General features: G+C 44.6%; 1 non-coding gene across 1 annotated transcript; it reads right to left on the bottom strand.

Annotated features, from left to right (window-relative positions):
* Positions 1-17,654: 17,654 nt before the first annotated feature.
* Positions 17,655-17,727, bottom strand: TRNAE-CUC. The gene has a single exon. It is a non-coding gene; the product is annotated as a tRNA-Glu (tRNA).
* Positions 17,728-23,710: the final 5,983 nt, after the last annotated feature.

The following is a 23,710-nucleotide window of genomic DNA, read 5'->3' as shown; positions in this document are numbered from 1 at the left end:
CATGGCTTCAAGCCACTTTGCGGAATCTGGGCTCACCATTGCTTCTTCATAGTTTGTAGGTTCATCATGATCTAGCATCATGACTTCCAGAACGGGATTACCGTACCACTCTGGCGCGGATCTTATTCTGGTTGATCTACGAGGTTCAGTAGTATCTTGTTCTGAAGTTTCATGATCATTATCATTATCTTCCTCACTAACTGGTGTAAGCGTTACAGAAACAGTTTTCTGTGATGTACTACTTTCCAATAGGGAGAAGGTACAGTTACCTCGTCAAGTTCTACTTTCCTCCCACTCACTTCTTTCGAGAGAAACTCCTTTTCTAGAAAGTTTCCGAATTTAGCAACAAAAGTCTTGCCTTCGGATCTGTGATAGAAGGTGTATCCAATAGTTTCCTTTGGATATCCTATGAAGACACATTTCTCCGATTTGGGTTCGAGCTTATCAGGTTGAAGCTTTTTCACATAAGCATTGCAGCCCCAAACTTTTAGAAACGACAACTTTGGTTTCTTGCCAAACCACAGTTCATAAGGCGTCGTCTCAACGGATTTTGATGGTGCCCTATTTAACGTGAATGCGGCCGTCTCTAGAGCGTATCCCCAAAACAATAGTGGTAAATCAGTAAGAGACATCATAGATCGCACCATATCTAGTAAAGTACGATTACGACGCTCGGACACACCATTACGCTGAGGTGTTCCGGGTGGCGTGAGTTGCGAAACTATTCCACAATTTTTCAAATGTACACCAAACTCGTAACTCAAATATTCTCCTCCACGATCAGATCATAGAAACTTTATTTTCTTGTTACGATGATTTTCAACTTCACTCTGAAATTCTTTGAACTTTTCAAATGTTTCAGACTTATGTTTCATTAAGTAGATATACCCATATCTGCTTAAATCATCTGTGAAGGTGAGAAAATAACGATATCCGCCACGAGCCTCAATATTGATCGGACCACATACATCTGTATGTATGATTTCCAACAAATCTGTTGCTCTCTCCATAGTACCGGAGAACGGTGTTTTGGTCATCTTGCCCAAGAGGCACGGTTCGCAAGTACCAAGTGATTCATAATCAAGTGGTTCCAAAAGTCCATCAGTATGGAGTTTCTTCATGCGCTTTACACCGATATGACCTAAACGGCAGTGCCACAAATAAGTTGCACTCTCATTATCAACTCTGCATCTTTTGGCTTCAACATTATGAATATGTGCGTTACTATTATCGAGATTCAACAAGAATAGACCACTCTTCAAGGGTGCATGACCATAAAAGATATTACTCATATAAATAGAACAACCATTATTCTCTGATTTAAATGAATAACCATCTCGCATTAAACAAGATCCAGATATAATGTTCATGCTCAACGCTGGCACCAAATAACAATTATTTAGATCTAATATTAATCCCGAAGGTAGATGTAGAGGTAGCGTGCCGACCACGATCACATCGACTTTGGAACCGTTTCCCACGCGCATCGTCACCTCGTCCTTAGCCAATCTTCGCTTAATCCGTAGCCCCTGTTTCAAGTTGCAAATATTAGCAACAGAACCAGTATCAAATACCCAGGTGCTACTGCGAGCATTAGTAAGGTACACATCAATAACATGTATATCACATATACCTTTGTTCACCTTGCCATCCTTCTTATCCGCCAAATACTTGGGGCAGTTCCGCTTCCAGTGACCAGTCTGCTTGCAGTAGAAGCACTCAGTTTCAGGCTTAGGTCCAGACTTGGGTTTCTTCTCTTGAGCAGCAACTGGCTTGCCGTTCTTCTTGAAGTTCCCCTTCTTCTTTCCTTTGCCCTTTTTCTTGAAACTAGTGGTCTTGTTGACCATCAACACTTGATGCTCCTTCTTGATTTCTACCTCCGCAGCTTTCAGCATCGCGAAGAGCTCGGGAATAGTCTTGTTCATCCCTTGCATATTATAGTTCATCACGAAGCTCTTGTAGCTTGGTGGCAGTGACTGAAGAATTATGTCAATGACGCAATCATCTGGAAGATTAACTCCCAATTGAATCAAGTGATTATTATACCCAAACATTTTGAGTATATGCTCACTGACAGAACTGTTCTCCTCCATCTTGCAGCTATAGAACTTATTGGAGACTTCATATCTCTCAATCCGGGCATTTGCTTGAAATATTAACTTCAACTCCTGGAACATCTCATATGCTCCATGACGTTCAAAACGTTGTTGAAGTCCCGATTCTAAGCCGTAAAGCATGGGACACTGAACTATCGAGTAGTCATCAGCTTTGCTCTGCTAGATGTTCATAACATCTGGCGTTGCTCCTGCAGCAGGCCTGGCACCCAGCGGTGCTTCCAGGACGTAATTCTTCTGTGCAGCAATGAGGATAATCCTCAAGTTATGGACCCAGTCCGTGTAATTGCTACCATCATCTTTCAACTTTGCTTTCTCAAGGAACGCATTAAAATTCAACGGAACAACAGCACGAGCCATCTATCTACAATCAACATAAACAAGCAAGATACTATCAGGTACTAAGTTCATGATAAATTTAAGTTCAATTAATCATATTACTTAAGAACTCCCACTTAGATAGACATCCCTCTAATCCTCTAAGTGATCACGTGATCCAAATGAACTAAACCATGTCCGATCATCACGTGAGATGGAGTAGTTTCATCGGTGAACATCATTATGTTGATCATATCTACTATATGATTCACGCTCGACCTTTCGGTCTCCGTGTTCCGAGGCCATATCTGTATATGCTTGGCTCGTCAAGTATAACCTGAGTATTCCGCGTGTGCAACTGTTTTGCACCCGTTGTATTTGAAAGTAGAACCTATCACACCCGATCATCACGTGGTGTCTCAGCACGAAGAACTTTCGCAACGGTGCCTACTCAGGGAGAACACTTCTTGATAATTTAGTGAGAGATCATCTTATAATGCTACCGTCAAACAAAGCAAGATAAGATGCATAAAAGGATAAACATCACATGCAATCAATATAAGTGATATGATATGGCCATCATCATCTTGTGCTTGTGATCTCCATCTCCAAAGCACCGTCGTGATCACCATCGTCACCGGCGTGACACCTTGATCTCCATCGTAGCATCGTTGTCGTCTCGCCAAGCTTGTGCTTCTACGACTATCGCTACCGCTTAGTGATAAAGTAAAGCATTACATCGCGATTGCATTGCATACAATAAAGCGACAACCATATGGCTCCTGCCAGTTGCCGATAACTCGGTTACAAAACATGATCGTCTCATACAATAAAATTTAGCATCATGTCTTGGCCATATCACATCACAACATGCCCTGCAAAAACAAGTTAGACGTCCTCTACTTTGTTGTTGCAAGTTTTACGTGGCTGCTACGGGCTTAAGCAACAACCAATCTCACCTACGCATCAAAACCACAACGATAGTTTGTCAAATAGACTCCGTTTTAACCTTCGCAAGGACCAGGCGTAGCCATACTTGGTTCAACTAAAGTTGGAGAGACAGTCGCCCGCAAGCCACCTGTGTGCAAAGCACGTCGGGCGAACTGGTCTCGCGTAAGCGTACGCGTAATGTTGGTCCGGGTCGTCTCGTCCAACAATGCCGCCGAACCAAAGTATGACATGCTGGTAGGCAGTATGACTTATATCGCCCACAACTCACTTGTGTTCTACTCGTGCATATAACATCAACATAAATAACCTAGGCTCGGATGCCACTGATGGGTTTCGTAGTAATTTCAAAAAAATTCCTACGCACACGCAAGATCATGTGATGCATAACAACGAGAGGGGAGAGTGTTGTCTACGTACCCACGCAGACCGACTGCGGAAGCGTTGACACAACGTAGAGGAAGTAGTCGTACGTCTTCACGATCCAACCGATCAAGCACCGAAACTACAGCACCTTCGAGTTCGAGCGCACGTTCAGCTCGATGACGATCCCCGGACTCCAATCCAGCAAAGTGTCGGGGAAGATTCCGTCAGCACGACGGCGTGGTGACGATCTTGATGCACTACAGCAGCAGGGCTTCGCCTAAACTCCGCTACAGTATTATCGAGGACTATGGTGGAAGGGGGCACCGCACACGGCTAAGGAATAGATCACGTGGATCAACTTGTGTGTTCTAGGGTGCCTCTACCTCAGTATATAAAGGACCAAAAGGGGGGAGGCTGGCCGGCCACAAGGGGCGTGCCAGGAGAGTCCTACTCCCTCCGGGAGTAGGATTCCCTCCCCAATCCTAGTTGGAATAGAATTCCTCGCGGGGGAAAGAGAGAGAGGGGGCCGGCCACCTCTCCTAGTCCTAATAGGACTAGGGGAAGGGGGAGGCGCACAGCCCACCTTGGGCTGCCCCTTTCTCCTTTCCACTAAAGCCCACTAAGGCCCATATGGTTCCCGGAGGGTTCCGGTAACCTCCCGGTACTCCGGTAAAATCCCGATTTCACCCGGAACACTTCTGATATCCAAACATAGGCTTCCAATATATCAATCTTTATGTCTCGACCATTTCGAGACTCCTCGTCATGTCCGTGATCATATCCGGGACTCCGAACAACCTTCGGTACATCAAAATGCATAAACTAACTATGAGGAAGCGATGATGAGCCCAGATTCCGCAAAATGGCTTCAGGCCATGAAATCTGATACGTCTCCGTCGTATCTATAATTTTTGATTGTCCCATGCCAATATTCTACAACTTTCATATACTTTTGGCAACTTTTTATACTATTTTTGGAACTAACATATTGATCCAGTGTCCAGTGCCAGTTCCTGTTTGTTGCATGTTTTTTTGTTTCGCAGAAAATCCATATCAAACGGAGTCCAAATGGGATAAAAACTGACGGAGAATGTTTTTGGAATATTTGTGAAGTATGGGAAGAAGAATCAACGCGAGACGGTGCTCGAGGGGGGCACGAGGCAGGGGGCGCCTGCCCCCTGGGCACGCCCCTGACCCTCGTGGGCCCCCCGTAAGGCGGTTGCTGCTCTTCTTTGGTCGCAAGAAGGCTAATTTTTGGAGAAAAATCTGGGCGAAGGTTTCAATCCAATCGGAGTTACGATCTCCGGATATATAAGAAACGGTGAAAGGGCAGAATCCCAGAGCGCAGAAACAGAGAGAGACAGAGAGACAGATCATCTCAGAAGGGATCTCGCCCCTCCCATGCCATGGAGGCCAAGGACCAGAGGGGAAACCCTTCTCCCACCTAGGGAGAAGGTCAAGGAAGAAGATGAAGAAGGGGGGCTCTCCCCCTCTCTCCCGGTGTCGCCGGAACGCCAATGGGGCCATCATCGTGTGACGGCGATCTACACCAACACCTCCGTCATCTTCACCAACATCTTCATCACCTTCCCCCATCTATCTACAGTGGTCCACTCTCCTGCAACCCGTTGTACCCTCCACTTGAACATGGTGCTTTATGCTTTCATATTATTATCCAATGATGTGTTGCCATCCTATGATGTCTGAGTAGATTTTCGTTGTCCTATCGGTGATTGGTGAATTACTATGATTGATTTAATTTACTTGTGGTTATGTTGTTGTCCTTTGGTGCCCAACATATGAGCGCGCGCGTGGAACACACCATAGGGTTAGTTGTATGTTGATAGGACTATGTATTGGAGGGCAAGAGTGATGGAAGCTTCAACCTAGCATACAAATTGATGCATACGGGAATGAAGGGGGACCAATATATCTTAATGATATGGTTGGGTTTTACCTTAATGAACGGTCTTAGTTGCGAACGCTTGCTAATAGTTCAAATCATAAGTGCATAGAATTCCAAGTCAGGGATGACATGCTAGCAGTGGCCTCTCCCACATAAAACTTGCTATCGGTCTAGTAAAGTAGTCAATTGCTTAGGGACAATTTCACAACTCCTACCACCACTTTTCCACGCTCGCTATACTAACTCTATTGCTTCTATACCTAAACAGCCTCTAGTTTTTATTTACATGCTCTTTATATTCTTGCAAACCTATCCCGTTACACCTACAAAGTACTTCTAGTTTTATACTTATTCTAGGTAAAGTGAACGTTAAGCGTGCGTAGAGTTGTATCGGTGGTCGATAGAACTTGAGGGAATATTTGTTCTACCTTTAGCTCCTCGGTGGGTTCGACACTCTTACTTATCGAAAGAGGCTACAATTGATCCCCTATACTTGTGGGTTATCGAGACCTTTTTCTGGCGCCGTTGCCGGGGAGTCATAGCGTGGGGTGAATATTCTCGTGTGTGCTTGTTTGCTTTATCACTAAGTAGTTTTTATTTTGTGCTCTTGTTTTCTATCTTTAGTTATGGGTAGGAAACGCAAAATACCAAAAAAAATTAGTTGTACCTACTACACCAATGGTTGAAGAACCATTCAAAATCTATCACACTCCTAAAGCTTTTTACTTGGATCATCTTCGATCCCTTTGTGCTCGTGCTAAAACCCCAACTAGCTTAGTTGAGGGCAAATCTTTAGATGAGCATGCTTGTTATGTGCGACACTGCTTATCTCAAAAAGGGGAACTTTTACTGGATCAAATTCATCGTTTGCAGTGCTATGCTTGGAATTTATGTGAAATATATGATGTTACTTGCTGTTCTGAAAACCCTAAGAAACACCTTCCCTACCAATGTGAGTTTAGCAATAATTAAATTGTATCTTCGTATGCTAAGGGTGTTTATAATTACTATGATGTTCAACAAATTGAAGAATTTGTTGCTTTTAAGGGTGCTTATGAAATTGCTTCTTTGATTGAAAAGTATGATGCTACTCTTTACAAATCTGAAAATTTTGTCATACTTAAATATTGTTATGATAATTATGCTTCTAATGCCTATGTTAAACCATATATTGAGGACTCCTATGTTGTCCAAGAAGAGACTAATATTTTGCAGGAGTCTTTGGAAAAAGGAATTGATGAAACTATGAGCTCATTGGATGAAAAAGATGAGGAGGAGAGCGAAGAACAAAAGGAGGAAGAGCGGATTGATCACCCGTGCCCACCTTCTAATGAGAGTAACTCTTCAACTCATACATTGTTTAATTTCCCTTCATGCTTACCGAAGGATGAATGCTATGATGATTGTTATGATCCCGTTGATTCTTTTGAAATATCCCTTTTTGATGATGCTTGCTATGCTTGTGGCCAAGATGCCAATATGAATTATGCTTATGGAGATGAACTTGCTATAGTTCCTTATGTTTTTGAATTCTCCCAACTACACTATATCGGAGAAGTTTACACTTATTAAGGATTATATTGATGGGTTGCGTTTTACTATTACACATGATGATTTTGATAGATATAATATGCATGTGCTTGCTTCTCCTACTTGCAATTACTATGAGAGAGGAACTAAATCTCCTCCTCTTTATGTTTCCAACATGAAAAAATTGCAAGAAACTGTTTATACTATGCATTGGCCTTTACTTTGTGTGCATGAATTGTTCTTTTATGACATGCCGATGCATATGAAGAGAGTTAGACTTATTCATTACATGATATATGTTACTTTGTGCTCACTACTAAATCAAAAATCATTGTTAATTAAAATTGGCGTTGATATACCTTGGGATCTGGGTGGATCCATTACTTGAGCACTATATGCCTAGCTTAATGGCTTTAAAGAAAGCGCTGCCAGGGAGACAACCCAGAAGTTTTAGAGTGTCATTTATTTTTTTGTGTGCTTTTATAAAGTTTAAAAATAAGAATAATGTGCCAAGATTTGCTTTTAGGATGTTTACATTGCTTGTTGGTTTGTGCGGTGCAAGACAGAAACTTTGGCTGTAGTGCGCGATTTTACAGTTTTTACTGGAACGTCAAACGGTTCTGAAACTTTTTGCACTGTCTTTATATATAAATTGTTTATTTTTTCTAATTTTTCAGAATTTTTGGAGTATCATAAGTATGGTGAATGTTCAGATTACTACAGACTGTCCTGTTTATGACAGATTCTGTTTTTGATGCATAGTTTGCTTGTTTTGATGAAACTATCAATTTCTATCAGTGGATTAAGACATGGAAAATTTATATTACAGTAGCTACAATTAAAAAATAAAATATTAATTGGTTTGCAACAGTACTTAGAGTAGTGATTTGTTTTATTATACTAACGGATCTTACCGAGCTTTTTGTTGAGTTTTGTGTGGATGAAGTGTTCAAAGATCGAGGAGGTCTCGATGTGAGGAGAAGGAGGAGAGGAAATAGCTCAAGCTTGGGGATGCCCAAGGAACCACAAGTAAATATTCAAGGAGGCTCAAGCGTCTAAGCTTGGGGATGCCCCGGAAGGCATCCCATCTTTCTTCAACAAGTATCGGTATGTTTTCAGATTTGTTTCGTTCATGTGATATGTGCAAATCTTGGAGCGTCTTTTGCATTTAGTTTTCATTTTTATTTTATGCACCATGCTGGTATGAGATAGTCCTTAGTTGATTTATAGAATGCTCTTTGCACTTCACTTAAATCTTTTGAGTATGGCTTTCTAGAATGCTTCATGTGCTTCGCTTATATCATTTGAAGTTTGGATTGCCTGTTTCTCTTCACATAGAAAACCGCCATTTGTAGAATGCTCTTTTGCTTCACTTATATTTGTTAGATTGTGGGCATATATTTTGTAGAAAGAATTAAACTCTCTTGCTTCACTTATATCCATTTAGAGAGTTGACAGGAATTGGTCATTCACATGGTTAGTCACAAAATCCTACATAAAACTTGTAGATCACTGAATATGATATGTTTGATTCCTTGCAATAGTTTTGTGATATAAAGATGGTGATATTAGAGTCATGGTAGTGGGTAGTTGTGGATTGTAGAAATACTTGTGTTGAAGTTTGTGATTCCCGTAGCATGCACGTATGGTGAACCGTTATGTGATGAAGTCGGAGCATGAGGTATTTATTGATTGTCTTCCTTATGAGTGGCGGTCGGGGACGAACGGTGGTCTTTTCCTACCAATCTATCCCCCTAGGAGCATGCACGTAGTACTTTGTTTCGATGACTAATAGATTTTTGCAATAAGTATGTGAGTTATTTATGACTAATGTTGAGTCCATGGATTATACACACTCTCACCCTTCCATCATTGCTAGCCTCTTCGGTACCGTGCATTGCCCTTTCTCACCTCGAGAGTTGGTGCAAACTTCGGCGGTGCATCCAAACCCCGTGATACGATACACCCTATCACACATAAGCCTCCTTATATCTTCCTCAAAACATCCACCATACCTACCTATTATGGCATTTCCATAGCCATTCCGAGATATATTGCCATGCAACTTCCATCATCATCATATACATGACTTGAGCATTTATTGTCATATTGTTTTGCATGATCATAAGATAGCTAGCATGATGTTTTCATGGCTTGTCCGTTTTTTGATGTCATTGCTACGCTAGATCATTCCACATCCCGGTACACCGCCGGAGGCTTTCATATAGAGCCATATCTTTGTTCTAGTATCGAGTTGTAATATTGAGTTGTAAGTAAATAAAAGTGTGATGATCATCATTATTAGAACATTGTCCCATGTGAGGTTATCAAAATATAAGAGGCCAAAGAAGCCCAAATAAAAAAAGAGGCCAAAGAAACCCACCAAAAAAACAAAAAAAATGAGAGAAAAAGAGAAAAGGGACAATGTTACTATCCTTTTACCACACTTGTGCTTCAAAGTAGCACCATGTTCTTCATATAGAGAGTCTCATTGAGTTATCACTTTCATATATTAGTGGGAATTTTCATTATAGAACTTGGCTTGTATATTCCGATGATGGGCTTCCTCAAATGCCCGAGGTCTTCATGAGCAAGCAAGTTGGATGCACACGCACTTAGTTTCAGTTTGAGCTTTCATATACTTATAGCTCTAGTGCATCCGTTGCATGGCAACCCCTACTCCTCACATTGACATCAATTGATGGGCATCTCCATAGTCCGTTGATTAGCCACGTCGATGTGAGACTTTCTCCTTTTTTGTCTTCTCCACACAAACTCCACCATCATATTCTATTCCACCCATAGTGCTATGTCCATGGCTCACGCTCATGTATTGCGTGAAAGTTGAAAAGGTTTGAGAACGTCAAAAGTATGAAACAATTGCTTGGCTTGTCATCGGGGTTGTGCATGATTTGAATATTTTGTGTGGTGAAGATGGAGTATAGCCAGACCATATGATTTTGTAGGGATAACTTTCTTTGGCCATGTTATTTTTGAAAAGACATGATTCCTTTACTAGTATGCTTGAAGTATTATTGTCTTAATGTCAAATGATAGACTATTGCTTTGAATCACTCGTGTCTTAATATTCATGCCATGATTAGATTACATGATCAAGATTATGCTAGGTAGCATTCCACATCAAAAATTATCTTCTTTATCATTTACCTACTCGAGGACGAGCAGGAATTAAGCTTGGGGATGCTGATACGTCTCCACCGTATCTATAATTTTTGATTGTTCCATGCCAATATTCTACAACTTTCATATACTTTTGGCAACTTTTTATACTATTTTTGGGACTAACATATTGATACAATGCCCAGTGCCAGTTCCTGTTTGTTGTATGTTTTTTTGTTTCACAGAAAATCCATATCAAACGGAGTCCAAATGGGATAAAAACGGCCGGAGAATATTTTTGGAATATTTGTGAAATATGGGAAGAAGAATCAATGGAGACGGTGCCCCAGGGGGCCACGAGGCAGGGGCGCGCCTGCCCCCTGGGCGCACCCCTGACCATTGTGGACCCCTCGTAAGGCGGTTGCTGCTCTTCTTTGGCCGCAAGAAAGCTAATTTTTGGAGAAAAATCTGGGCGAAGGTTTCAATCCAATCGGAGTTACGGATCTCCAGATATATAAGAAACGGTGAAAGGGCAGAATCCCAGAGCGCAGAAACAGAGAGAGACAGAGAGACAGATCCAATCTTGGAAGGGATCTCGCCCCTCTCATGCCATGGAGGCCAAGGACCAGAGGGGAAACCCTTCTCCCACCTAGGGAGAAGGTCAAGGAAGAAGAAGAAGAAGGGGGGCTCTCCCCCTCTCTCCCGGTGTCGCTGGAATGCCGTCGGGGCCATCATCGTGTGACGGCGATCTACACCAACACCTCCGTCATCTTCACCAACATCTTCATCACCTTCCCCCATCTATCTACAGCGGTCCACTCTCCCGCAACCCGATGTACCCTCTACTTGAACATGGTGCTTTATGCTTCATATTATTATCCAATGATGTGTTGCCATCCTATGGTGTCTGAGTAGATTTTCGTTGTCCTATCGGTGATTGGTGAATTACTATGATTGATTTTATTTTCCTGTGGTTATGTTGTTGTCCTTTGGTGCCCATCATATGAGCGCGCGCGTGGATCACACCATAGGGTTAGTTGTATGTTGATAGGACTATGTATTGGAGGGCAAGAGTGGCAGAAGCTTCAACCTAGCATAGAAATTGATGCATACGGGATTGAAGGGGGACCAATATATCTTAATGATATGGTTGGGTTTTACCTTAATGAACGGTCTTAGTTGCGAACGCTTGCTAATAGTTCCAATCATAAGTGCATAGAATTCCAAGTCAGGGATGACATGCTAGCAGTGGCCTCTCCCACATAAAACTTGCTATCGGTCTAGTAAAGTAGTCAATTGCTTAGGGACAATTTCACAACTCCTACCACCACTTTTCCACGCTCGCTATACTAACTCTATTGCTTCTATACCTAAACAGCCTCTAGTTTTTATTTACGTGCTCTTTATATTCTTGCAAACCTATCCCGTTACACCTACAAAGTACTTCTAGTTTTATACTTATTCTAGGTAAAGTGAACATTAAGCGTGCGTAGAGTTGTATCGGTGGTCGATAGAACTTGAGGGAATATTTGTTCTACCTTTAGCTCCTCGTTGGGTTCGACACTCTTACTTATCGAAAGAGGCTACAATTGATCCCCTATACTTGTGGGTTATCAAAATCTAAGATAGAATCCATGTATGAGAAAAAAGTGCGGACTTTGGTGGACTTGCCCGTTGATCGGCAAGCCATTGAGAATAAATGGATCTTCAAGAGGAAGACGGGCGCTGATAGTAGTGTTACTATCTACAAAGTTCGAATTGTTGCAAAAAGTTTTTGACAAGTTTAAAGTGTTGACTATGATGAGATTTTCTCACTCGTAGCGAAGCTTAAGTATGTCCGAATCATGTTAGCAATTGCCACATTTTATGAAATCTGGCAAATGGATGTCAAAACTGCATTCCTTAATGGATTTCTTAAAGAAGAGTTGTATATGATACAACAAGAAAGTTTTGTCAATCCTAAAGGTGCTAACAAAGTGTGCAAGCTCCAGTGATCCATCTATGGACTGGTGCAAACATTTTGGAGTTGGAATATATGCTTTGATGAGTTGATCAAAGCATATAGTTTTATACAGACTCGCGGTGAAGTCTATATTTACAAGAAAGTGAGTGGGAGCACTACAGCATTTCTGATAAGTATATGTGAATGACATATTGTTGATCAGAAATAATGTAGAATTTTCTGGAAAGCAAAGGAGAGTTTGAAAGGAGTTTTTCAAAGAAAGACCTTGGTGAAGCTGCTTACATATTGAGCATCAAGATCTATAGAGATAGAACTAGACGCTTGATAAAAAAAATAATGAGTACATATCTTGACATGTTTTTGAAGTAGTTCAAAATGGAACAGTCAAAGAAGGAGTTCTTGCATGTTTTGCAAGGTGCGAAGTTGAGTAAAGACTTAAAATCTGACCATGGCAGAAAATAGAAAGAGAATGAAAGTCATTCCCTATGCCTCAGTCATATGTTCTATAAAGTATGCTATGCTGTGTACCAGAGCTATTGTGTACCTCACCATGAGTTTGGCAAGAGGGTACAATACTGATCCAGGAGTGGATCACTGAACAACGGTCAAAATTATCCTGAGTGGAATAAGGAAATGTTTCTTGGTTATGGAGGTCACAAAGAGTTCGTCGTAAGGAGTTACGTTGATGCAAGCTTTGACACCGATCTGGATGACTCCAAATCTCGATCTAGATACATATTGAAAGTGGGAGCGATTAGCTAGAGTAGCTCCGTGCAGAGCATTGTAGACATAGAAAAATTGCAAAATTCATACGGCTCTGAATGTGGCAGACCCGTTGACTAAACTTCTCTCACAAGCAAAACATGATCACTCTTTGGGTGTTAATCACATAACGATGTGAACTAGATTATTGACTCTAGTAAACCCTTTGGGTATTAGTCACATGGAGATATGAACTAATCGCATAAAGATGTGAACTATTTGTGTTAAATCACATGGCGATGTGAACTAGATTATTGACTCTAGTGCAAGTGGGAGACTGAAGGAAATATGCCCTAGAGGCAATAATAAAGTTGTTATTTATATTTCCTTATCATGATAAATGTTTATTATTCATGCTAGAATTGTATTAACCGGAAACTTAGTACATGCGTGAATACATAGACAAAACAGAGTGTCCCTAGTATACCTCTACTTGACTAGCTCGTTAATCAAAGATGGTTAAGTTTCCTGACCATAGACATGTGTTGTCATTCGACGAACGGGATCACATCATTAGAGAATGATGTGATGGACAAGACCCATCCATTAGCTTAGCATAAATGATCGTTTAGTTTTATTGCTATTGCTTTCATCATGACTTATACATGTTCCTATGACTATGAGATTATGCAACTCCCAAATACCGGAGGAACACCTTGTGTGCTATCAAACATCACAACGTAACTGGGTGATTATAAAGATGCTCTACAGGTGTCTCCGATGGTGTTTGTTGAGTTGGCATAGATCGAGATTAGGATTTGTCACTCCGATTGTCGAAGAGGTATCTCTGGGCCCTCTCGGTAATGCACATCACTATAAGCCATGCAAGCAATATGACTAATGAGTTAGTTGCAGGATGTTGCATTACCGAACGAGTAAAGAGACTTGCCGGTAATGAGATTCAACTAGGTATGATGATCCCGACGATCAAATCTCGGGCAAGTAACATACCGATGACAAAGGGAACAACGTATGTTGTTATGCGGTTTGACTAATAAAGATCATCGTCGAATATGTAGGAGCCAATATGAGCATCCAGGTTTCGCTATTGTTTATTGACCGGAGATGTCTCTCGGTCATGTCTACATAGTTATCGAACCTGTAGGGTTCGCACACTTAATGTTCGATGACGATTTGTATTATGAGTTATGTGATTTGATGTACCGAAGGTTGTTCGGAGTCCCGGATGAGATCACAGACATGACAAGGAGTCTCGAAATGGTCCAGATGTAAAGATCGATATATTGGAAGGCTATATTCGGACATCGAAAAGGTTCGACTGATTCGGGTATTTTTCGGAGTACCAGAGAGTTACGGCAATTCGTCGGGGGAAGTAGTGGGCCTTAATGGGCCATACGGGAAAGGAGAGAAGGGCCTCAAGGGTTGGCCGCGCGCCCCCCATGGCAAGTCTGAATTCGACTAGGGAGGGGGCAGTGCCCCCCTCTCTTTCCTTCTCCCTCTCCTACTTCTTTCCTCTATCCCCTCTTCGGAAAGGAAGGGGACTCCAACTAAGATTGGGAATCCTAGTTGGACTCCCCCTATAGGCGCGCCCCTCCTAGGCCGGCCTCCTCTTCCCCCCTCCTTTATATACGTGGGCAGTGGGCATCCCCAAAACACACAAGTTGATCTTTAGCCGTGTGCGGTGCCCCCCTCCACAGTTTTACACCTCGGTCATATTGTCATAGTGCTTAGACGAAGCCCTGTGTCGGTAACTTCATCATCATCGTCAACACGCCGTCGTGCTGAGGAACTCACCCTTGGCCTCAGTTGGATCAAGAGTACGAGGGACCTCACCGAGCTGAACGTGTGCAGATCGCGGAGGTGCCGTGCGTTCGGTACTTGATCGGTTGGATCGCGAAGACGTTCGACTAGATCAACCGCGTCACTTAACGCTTCCGCTTTCGGTCTACGAGGGTACGTAGACACACTCTCCCCTCTCGTTGCTATGCATCTCCTAGATAGATCTTGCGTGATAGTAGGAGATTTTTTGAAATACCGCGTTCCCCAACACAACTAGCAAAGCTAGTAAGGTTGACACCTTGCTAATGGGAACACAAGTGAAGTTATCCGTATTGTAATACAATTTAACATTGGTGGTGAAACTTGTACCTTCAGGGATGGATACCTTGGTTCTCATTAAGAAAATTTTGATGCTTGCTACAAACTCATACACTTGTGGTCCAATACTGTGCTACCTTTGTCCCAAGGGTCAATCAACAAACAACACCAACCCCTCGCAAAAAAACAACACCAACGATCACATATGAAGAATCACCCCAAAAAAGAGCAAAGTCATACAAGATCGAAGTTTTGCATGGGCAAAGGAAAATAAAAACAAAATTGAAGCAATCAACACAATAATCCTCGAATACAACAACAATCGCCGGCAACAACCTTCTATTGACGGAACAAGTACTATGAGCTCGAGAAAGTTCCTCCAAAAGCAACGCCTCTCGACGCCGCGAGCATGGGATTCTGCGGCTATAGACCGGTTGTTGCGAGACTCGACGGCAATGCTGCAGAGCGCGATGAAGCTGCTCCGAACGTGCGGGTCTCCTGGCGGTGCTATCGGGTGGGTCGGTGTGCTACAAGAGATTGTTTGCTACATTGGTGAGAGACAAAGAGGACATCGTTTTTCCTTCAATAGAATGGCTATGCGGTAGAGGTTGGGTGGTTAGCGAACCAACCGTTTTTTGAAACCAGTCACCTTAACTTTATGTTAGTATCCAACCAAGTACAAGCAACATACTTAGTTGAAAAGGTGGTTGTACAAACTCAAGCAATCATTTGTAGTTTAAAAAAAAGTACAACAAATCATTGACTCGTCACCATCCACCTCGTCGGTTAGTTGTTATGACATTTATTTATTTTCCAGCCTCCCCATCAACTGTTCGTGCATATATATAGTCCCATTAACTGTGGTTGACGGTGATCACATAGCCAGAAACAGATAAAGAAAGATACCCATTCGGTGTGCCAATATATTTTTATCACCAAGTGAGGTGGTCATGGTGGATAGTACTCAAGACAATTCCCCTCGTTTTGCTTTGTTAACGTTGGGTTTTGACTTTTGAGGAAACACAAAAACATATATTGGGCCACAAGCGCACAGTACCATAAGCATGTTAACTAGATTTGGGAGGCATCACGAAATGATTTGCTTGTTCACCTGGGCCGACTTGCCCGTGACGACAGTGAGGACGCACTGTATCGTGGCCGTCCCCGAGTAGCGCCAACTATTCCAGCTTAGGGCATGTTTGGTTTCAATAAGTCATCTGACTTATAAGTCAGGTGACTTAAAACCAGTGATTTATAAGTCACGTCTGTTTGGTTGTCACCTGACTTATAAGTCACCTGATCACACATTTCTACCTTTTTTTAATGTAAAGGTGATGGGACCCACGCAAAAGGGGTGACTTATAAGTTTTAAGTTGGGGTGGAGCAACTTATGACTTATAAGTTGGGGTGACTTATAAGTTAGGTCTGTTTGGCAAAATAAGTCACTTTTTTCATTTTTCGACTTATAAATTGATGACTAATTTGGAACCAAACAGACCTTTAGACTCCCCAACGAATTTGCGGTGGTCGCGCTGACGATCTTGCCGACGCCCATGCCCTTAGCTGCAGCTAATCCGTCACCTCGAGAGTGAGCGTCGCGGTGCTCCCATCTGGGCGACGTGATCTCGGGTACACACTCCCCTGCCGCCACCAATGCTGAGCTTTTAGCCATGGCCAAGGTAAACAACGAAGGAAAATTAATGGCGGACGTGGTTTGTAGGGTAGGCGTCGAGAAAACTTGACAGGAGGAGCAACTATAAGGAATCCTACGATGACAAGCCGAAAGCCCGAAAGTGTTGGTCCGGTGTTGACTGCGGGAACTTGCAGTAGAAGTTGCAGACGGTATGGAAATTACACGACTCAGTTCCGCTGGCTTTGGTATGAAAAAAATGCAGGTAAAGTGCATTCTTATTCAGACAATTCACTGAATGTTCTGCAATCTGATTCAGTAAGCATACCGTAAATGCAGATGGTGATTAAACAGCAATCGGCTTCTAACAGTACAATCGAAAGTTCATAGCACAACTGATTGCAACGTGTTATCGCAAGAAATCAGAATCGAATAATCAGATATCTATCGTAACATCCAACAAGTGAAGTGAATCTAGTTTGCGCAGCTCATCCGGAAACGAGCAAAAGGTTTTCAGATGAGCTGAAGAATACATTTGATGCTGATGTTGTCACATTCTGAACGTCGACAGTAGTTAAGAGTGAGTGCACACCTCCTAATAAGCTTAAAAAGCTAGAAATGATAGAAGAAAACCTTCGATCCATAACACATCTCTGAATTTCGCATGCAACACATGAGCAAAAGGTTAGGACTGCCATCACAAACTGGCCACCATCACAAACTGCTTTCACCAAAAACTACAAAACAATCTCAAAATGAAGATAATTTCACCAAGCTGTTCAGGGTGACAAACTGTCTTTCCTATATTCAACAGTGAGCATGTAACAGAAGTAGCTTCGATATGAACAGCACATTAGCAGATGCATTTATCCTTCACTAAGATCAGGAAAAATGATCATTCAACTTTAGGGAAATAATAGAAAAACAAAAACACAGATTTTCCGTCGCCGGGACTTGAACCCGGGTCTCTCGGGTGAGAGCCGAGTATCCTAACCACCTAGACTACGACGGAATCATGGAATTGTAAACACGGGAATAAATGTGTGCATATCACACAAAACTAGCACTACATAGGACCACAGGCAAGCCTGCGCTTGGCGTCAAAAACCAACACCAACGATAGAGCTGGATCGCAGCTTTGGTTGATCCATCACATATTTGAATTACGCCATGCATGCAAACACATGGATTGTTCCAAATTTAGACACAGCGGATACTGAAATCCCAAGCGAACATATGATGTGTTGGGCTTGGGCAAAATTCCAGCAATCTGCCTGCCTCACTGAGATGAGCAACCATACCACATATGCAGGTACGAAACAGATCAAATATTCAAATACCACCATGAACAACTCATCAGCTCATCATTTGTCAAGTTTTGCTTGCATGGCTTTTGCTTTCACTGCAGGAAGATATCTCAAATTGTCTGTTGCTAACACAACATCCCGCGGCCTTAAAACTACTGAAGATATCCAAATAAATGACCACAAAACTAATTATGTGACAAGCGCTTTGTTGCTAAGTACAGAAAGATACCGGAAATAACCCACACAACTTTTATAGTACGGACTCTCACACAAGACACAAATTATGTGACAACTTATATATCCAAACAAATGACCAGAAAACTAATTAGATTGTCAGTCTAGACCTATACCCCCTGGAGAAATTAATCAAGGATCTTTTGATTTATCTCAAAAGAACTCAACTTGAATGTTGAACAGTTGAAGTGCACATTATCACTAGTAGAAAACAGGGCACTAGTCCCGGTTCCAGAGGGCCTTTAGTCCCGGTTCTAGAACCGGGACAAAATGGTCAGGACTGTTAAACATAGGATTTGTGGGAACTGGCTCAACCCTCTAGGGGTGGCCTATCACATATATTTATAAGGTTACACAATATACAGATTACACAGTTGGGCTACGTTACAAAGTCTAACATCCTTCCTCAATCTCAACTCACTCCTGATGCATCTAGGAGGTTGAGATTGCGCCTACAGACCTCGAACATGGGAGAAGGTAGAGGCTTGGTGAAGATGTCAGCAAGTTGATCCTTCGAGGAGATAAACTTGATCTGTAGTAGCTTCTGTGCAACACGTTCCCTCACAAAATGATAGTCAATTTCAATGTGTTTGGTCCGTGCATGGAACACCGGGTTTGTCAAAAGAAACGTAGCACCGACGTTGTCACACCAAAGAACCGGAGGATGTGACTGGGAGATTCCCAACTCTCGAAGTAAAGACTCGATCCAGATAAGCTCAGCAGTCGCATTAGCAACTGCTTTGTACTCGGCTTCTGTGCTGCTGCGAGAAACATTGGCTTGCTTGCGTCCACTCCAGGCGATCAAATTAGGACCCAAAAATACAGCATATCCCCCCATGGATCTCCTGTCATCCGGACACCCAGCCCAATTAGCATCTAAAAACGCAGATAGAACGGCAGAGGAACTGGGTCGCAGATGAAGATCATAGGAGACAGTGAGACGCACATAACGAAGAATGCGCTTCATAGCAGACCAATGCATATCAGTAGGTGAATGAAGATACTAGCATACCCTGTTAACCGCAAAGGAAAGATCAGGGTGTGTGATCATCAGATACTGCAAGCCACCAACTGACAGCTTTGATACTCCATTGCATCCGCGGGAGACAAGATCGTACCAGCAGTAGCCGAGAGCTTGTCAGTGGAGGACATTGGTGTGGGGGATGGCTTACACTTGAGCATACCAGCGCGGCGCAAGAGGTCAAGGGAGTACTTCTTCTGGGTGAGAGCTAAGCTGCCACGAGACTGATGCGCAACTTCAATACCCAGGAAGAAGTGGAGCCGTCCCAAATCCTTAACCGCGAAATCTCTGCCAAGTGCAGTCACAAGAGAGTCAGCAGCCGTTGCAGAGGAGCTGACCAAAATGATATCATCCACATACACAAGCAAATACACAGTCACACTGGGGCGCTGAAATAAGAATAGCGAGCTGTCAGCTGTCGACGGAACGAAGCCATGAGTACGAAGGGCCGAAGCAAGGCCAGCAAGCCAGGCACGGGGCGCCTGCTTCAGTACATAGAGAGCCTTCGTCAGACGATAGAGATGATGAGGCTGAGCATGATCAACAAACCCTGGTGGCTGCCGCATGTAAACCTCCTCTTCAAGCAGCCCATAAAGAAAAGCATTCTGCACATCGAGCTGTTGAAGAGACCAACCACGAGAGACTGCAAGAGACAGGAGAAGCCGAATAGTAGTAGGTTTAACAACGGGGTTGAATGTGTCCTCATAGTCCAGACCCTGACGCTGTTTAAACCCCTTGGCCACAAGACACGCCTTGTAGCGCTCAATAGAACCATCTGCATGTCTCTTGACTTTGAAAACCCACTTTGAATCAATGATGTTTACGCGAGGTGGAGGGGGAACCAGTGTCCAGGTCTCATTATGCATAAGAGCGTGGTACTCTTCCTCCATAGCAGCTCTCCAGTGAGGAATACTCATAGCGGCCTCATGACTGTGTGGTTCAGCGGTGGGATCTGCAACAGCATGAGCAAGACAAGCAGCCAGGTATGTGACAGTTCCATCATGACACTGTTTGGGAAGAACAATACCGCTGCGGCTGCGAGTATGCGGACATTGCGGTGCAACGATGACAGGAGCAGGAGGCACCGATCCTTGAGGCGTCGGTGAAGGAGGATCGGGCGATGGGGGCCCAGGCGAGGCGACGAGAGGCTCAGCCAACCCAGGTGAGAGGGGCGGCAAAGACGTATGGGCGGGCGACGTAGGCGATGACGGAGGCGAAGCCAGACATGGAGACGGTGATGAGGACCGCTCGAGCCTCTCGGCTAAGGCCATTGGTGACGCGGGCCGCGCAGAGGTAGCCGTGATGGACACCGGCCCAGGTACGAAGGCCATCGCAGGCGCCGGCCTAGTTGCATGGGCAGGCGGGGTTCCAAAGGCGGGGTCGAAGGCGGGAGGCGGTGCATGCACGTGCACCGGCCGATCGACGTGCGTCTCAGGATATGCATCAGTGAGTAGTTCCAAGCGAGCACCGCGTCCAATTCCTGCACCATGATTAGGTAACAACACAGGCGAATATGCAACATCTTCAAATTGGCCAAGCATAATAGGAGATGAATGCATAGATGGAGGTGTGGTGGGTTGCTGCGACATGGAGGAGAAGAGGAAGACGTTCTCATCAAAGACAACATCACGGGATATATAGACACGATTTGTTGGCACATGAAGGCACTTGTAGCCTTTATGGAGAGAACTATAACCCAGGAACACACATTTTTGATCGAAATTCAAGCTTTCTATGATTATATGGACGAAGATGAGGCCAACAGGCACACCCGAACACCTTAAAGAAGGTATAGTCAGGAGTTTCATGTAAAAGAAGCTCGATAGGAGTTTTCATATTCAGAACACGCGTAGGTAGTCTGTTAATAAGAAAACACGCGGTAGCAAAGGCATCACTCCAAAAACGAAACGGCACGGAGGCGTGAGCCAGGAGTGTGAGTCCGATCTCAACTACATGTCGATGTTTGCGCTCAACAGCGCCATTCTATTGATGTGTGTGAGACATGATAAACGATGAGAGATCCCAAGCTTATTAAAGAAAGTGTTGAGGTTGCGATATTCGCCCCCCCCCCCCAATCAGACTGAACATGAATAAGTTTATGCTTGAGAAGACGTTCAACATGTACTTGAAACTGAATGAATATATCAAACACATCAGATTTGCGCTTAAGAAGATAAAGCCAGGTAAAGCGACTATAGGCATCAATAAAACTAACATAGTAGTTGTGACCACTGATAGATGTTTGTGCGGGTCCCCAGACATCAAAAAACACAAGCTCAAGAGGACTCTGACTTCCCGAGTAGAGGAAACAAATGGTAATTGATGACTCTTGCCTTGTTGACAGGCATCACACACAGACATCTCCTTATTTCTAGACTCGATAGGCAGCTCATGACGGTGAAGTATATGGCGAACTATGGGAGTGGCGGGGTGACCAAGGCGAGAGTGCCACTGAGATGGCGACACACGAACATCGCTGAAGACGTGCGGGGCGGATGGATCCTCCAAGCGGTATAAGCCATGGCTCAGGCGGCCGCTAAGCAGAATTTACCGGGTGGCTCGGTCCTTGACAAAAAGATCAAATGGGTGAAATTCACATAGGACATTGTTATCAAGAGTGAGTTTTGGAACAGATAACAAATTAAGAGTCACCGAGGGGACGCGTAAAATATTATGAAGAGGAAGCTGCCTAGATGGATGACTAGTTAAGAGATATGCTTGACCAACGTGAGAGATGGGCATACCTACACCGTTGGCGGTGTGAACCTTGTCGTGACTGTAGTAGGGCTGGTGAGTGGACAGCTTGGCGAGCTCGTTCGTCATATGATTCGTGGCGCTGGTGTCCATATACCATGCGGGATCAATCGGGTATGACGGTGTAAAACCTTGGTCGACGCGTGTGTCCTTGCCCTTGGCGACAACATGGGCAGCAGGAGGGCCAGAATCTGCCATGGCAAATTGGCACTCATTGCCTTTGCCATCATTGCCGATGCCAAGGAAGCTCCGCTGAAATCGTTTGTGGCACTTGGAGGCGAGGTGCCTCTCATGGCCACAAAGCTGGTACCGCACGAGGCCCCCACCCGAGGCTGGCGCGGGGGGTGGCAAGCCGGGCAGGCGAAGAGGGCGTAGGTGGGCGTTGGCCACGTGATGCCCAAAAGGCCGCTGGCTGGTCGGGGTGGTGGTGACGGATCGGCGAGCTTCGATGCGTTGCTCGGTGAAGAGCAGACGGGAGAAGAGCTCATGCGGAGGAAGCGGTAGCTTGGCGTTGTGGACGGCCCTGGCAAGGTTGTTGTACTCGGCATCGAGACCCTTGATAACGTAGCCGGCGAACTCCTCATCACTCAGCGGTCGACCAATAGAGGTCAGTGTGTCCGCCAAGACCTTGATTTTGTTGAAGTATGTTGTGGCAGATGAGTCCAGTTTCTTGATGTCATCGAGCTTGCTGCGAAGAGCCATCGAGTGGGCGGTGGAGGTCTGGGCAAACGCATGTTCCAGAGTCGTCCACGCATTCAAGGAGGAGGCAGCAAAGAGGCAAAGGCCGGCGACCCTGTCTCCTAGGGAGCCCTGGATGGCGGAGAGGATCGCTTGGTCTTGCTGCACCCACACACGGTGCACCGGGTTGATGGCCGGGCCGTGGACAGTGGGGATAACCTGCGGCGGACATGGCAAGGAACCATCAACATAGCCAAGGAGGGAGTGGCAGCGGAGCAGCGGTAGAACCTTGGCACGCCAAAACAAATAGTTGTCCGGCGTGAGACGAGTGGTGATCAGGTTGTCGAAGTGAAAAGGCCCGGAGAACATGGCGGCGTCAGTGGTAGCAACAGCGGACACCGCAGGAGCTGCGGGTGCCACACCCGCGAGCAGATCATCGGAGGCCCCCGAGGCCGCCGGCAGGATGGGGAGTGTCGGGGACGAACCAGCGAGGGCCGTGGGTGGCGCCATCATCGCGGCGGTGGAGGCCGCCACCGTCGACGTCGCGGGAGATGGCTGGATCGGAGCCGAGAACATCGAGCCAACGGTGGTGGTGCCGAAGAATTGGGGCCGCGGCGACGCACTGGCATGGGCGGGGAGATTGAGAAGGGCGGGGAGGGCCCCGGAGCTGGCGGAACCGGAGGCGGAAGCGGTCATGGTAGCTGCGGCGACGGCGGCCCTAGGGTTGGGGGCACGGCGGCGGCGGCTGAGGTGGAGTAGGACTTAGGGTTTAGGCTGATACCATGTTAAACATAGGGTTTGTGGGAACTGGCTCAACCCTCTAGGGGTGGCCTATCACATATATTTATAAGGTTACACAATATACAGATTACACAGTTGGGCTACGTTACAAAGTCTAACAAGGATTAATGCCCACAACCTTTAGTCCCGGTTGGCTTATGAACCGGGACTAAAGGGGCTCCATGTGGCCGCTGTGGGGCGTCCAGGCAGGAGAACCTTTA

The sequence above is a fragment of the Triticum dicoccoides genome, chromosome 7A (assembly GCF_002162155.2).
Source record: "Triticum dicoccoides isolate Atlit2015 ecotype Zavitan chromosome 7A, WEW_v2.0, whole genome shotgun sequence".
In the NCBI taxonomy this organism is placed as follows: Eukaryota; Viridiplantae; Streptophyta; class Magnoliopsida; order Poales; family Poaceae; genus Triticum; species Triticum dicoccoides.
The sequence above is the reverse complement of the archived record's forward strand: the minus strand, read 5'-3'. Positions and strand labels throughout refer to the sequence as shown.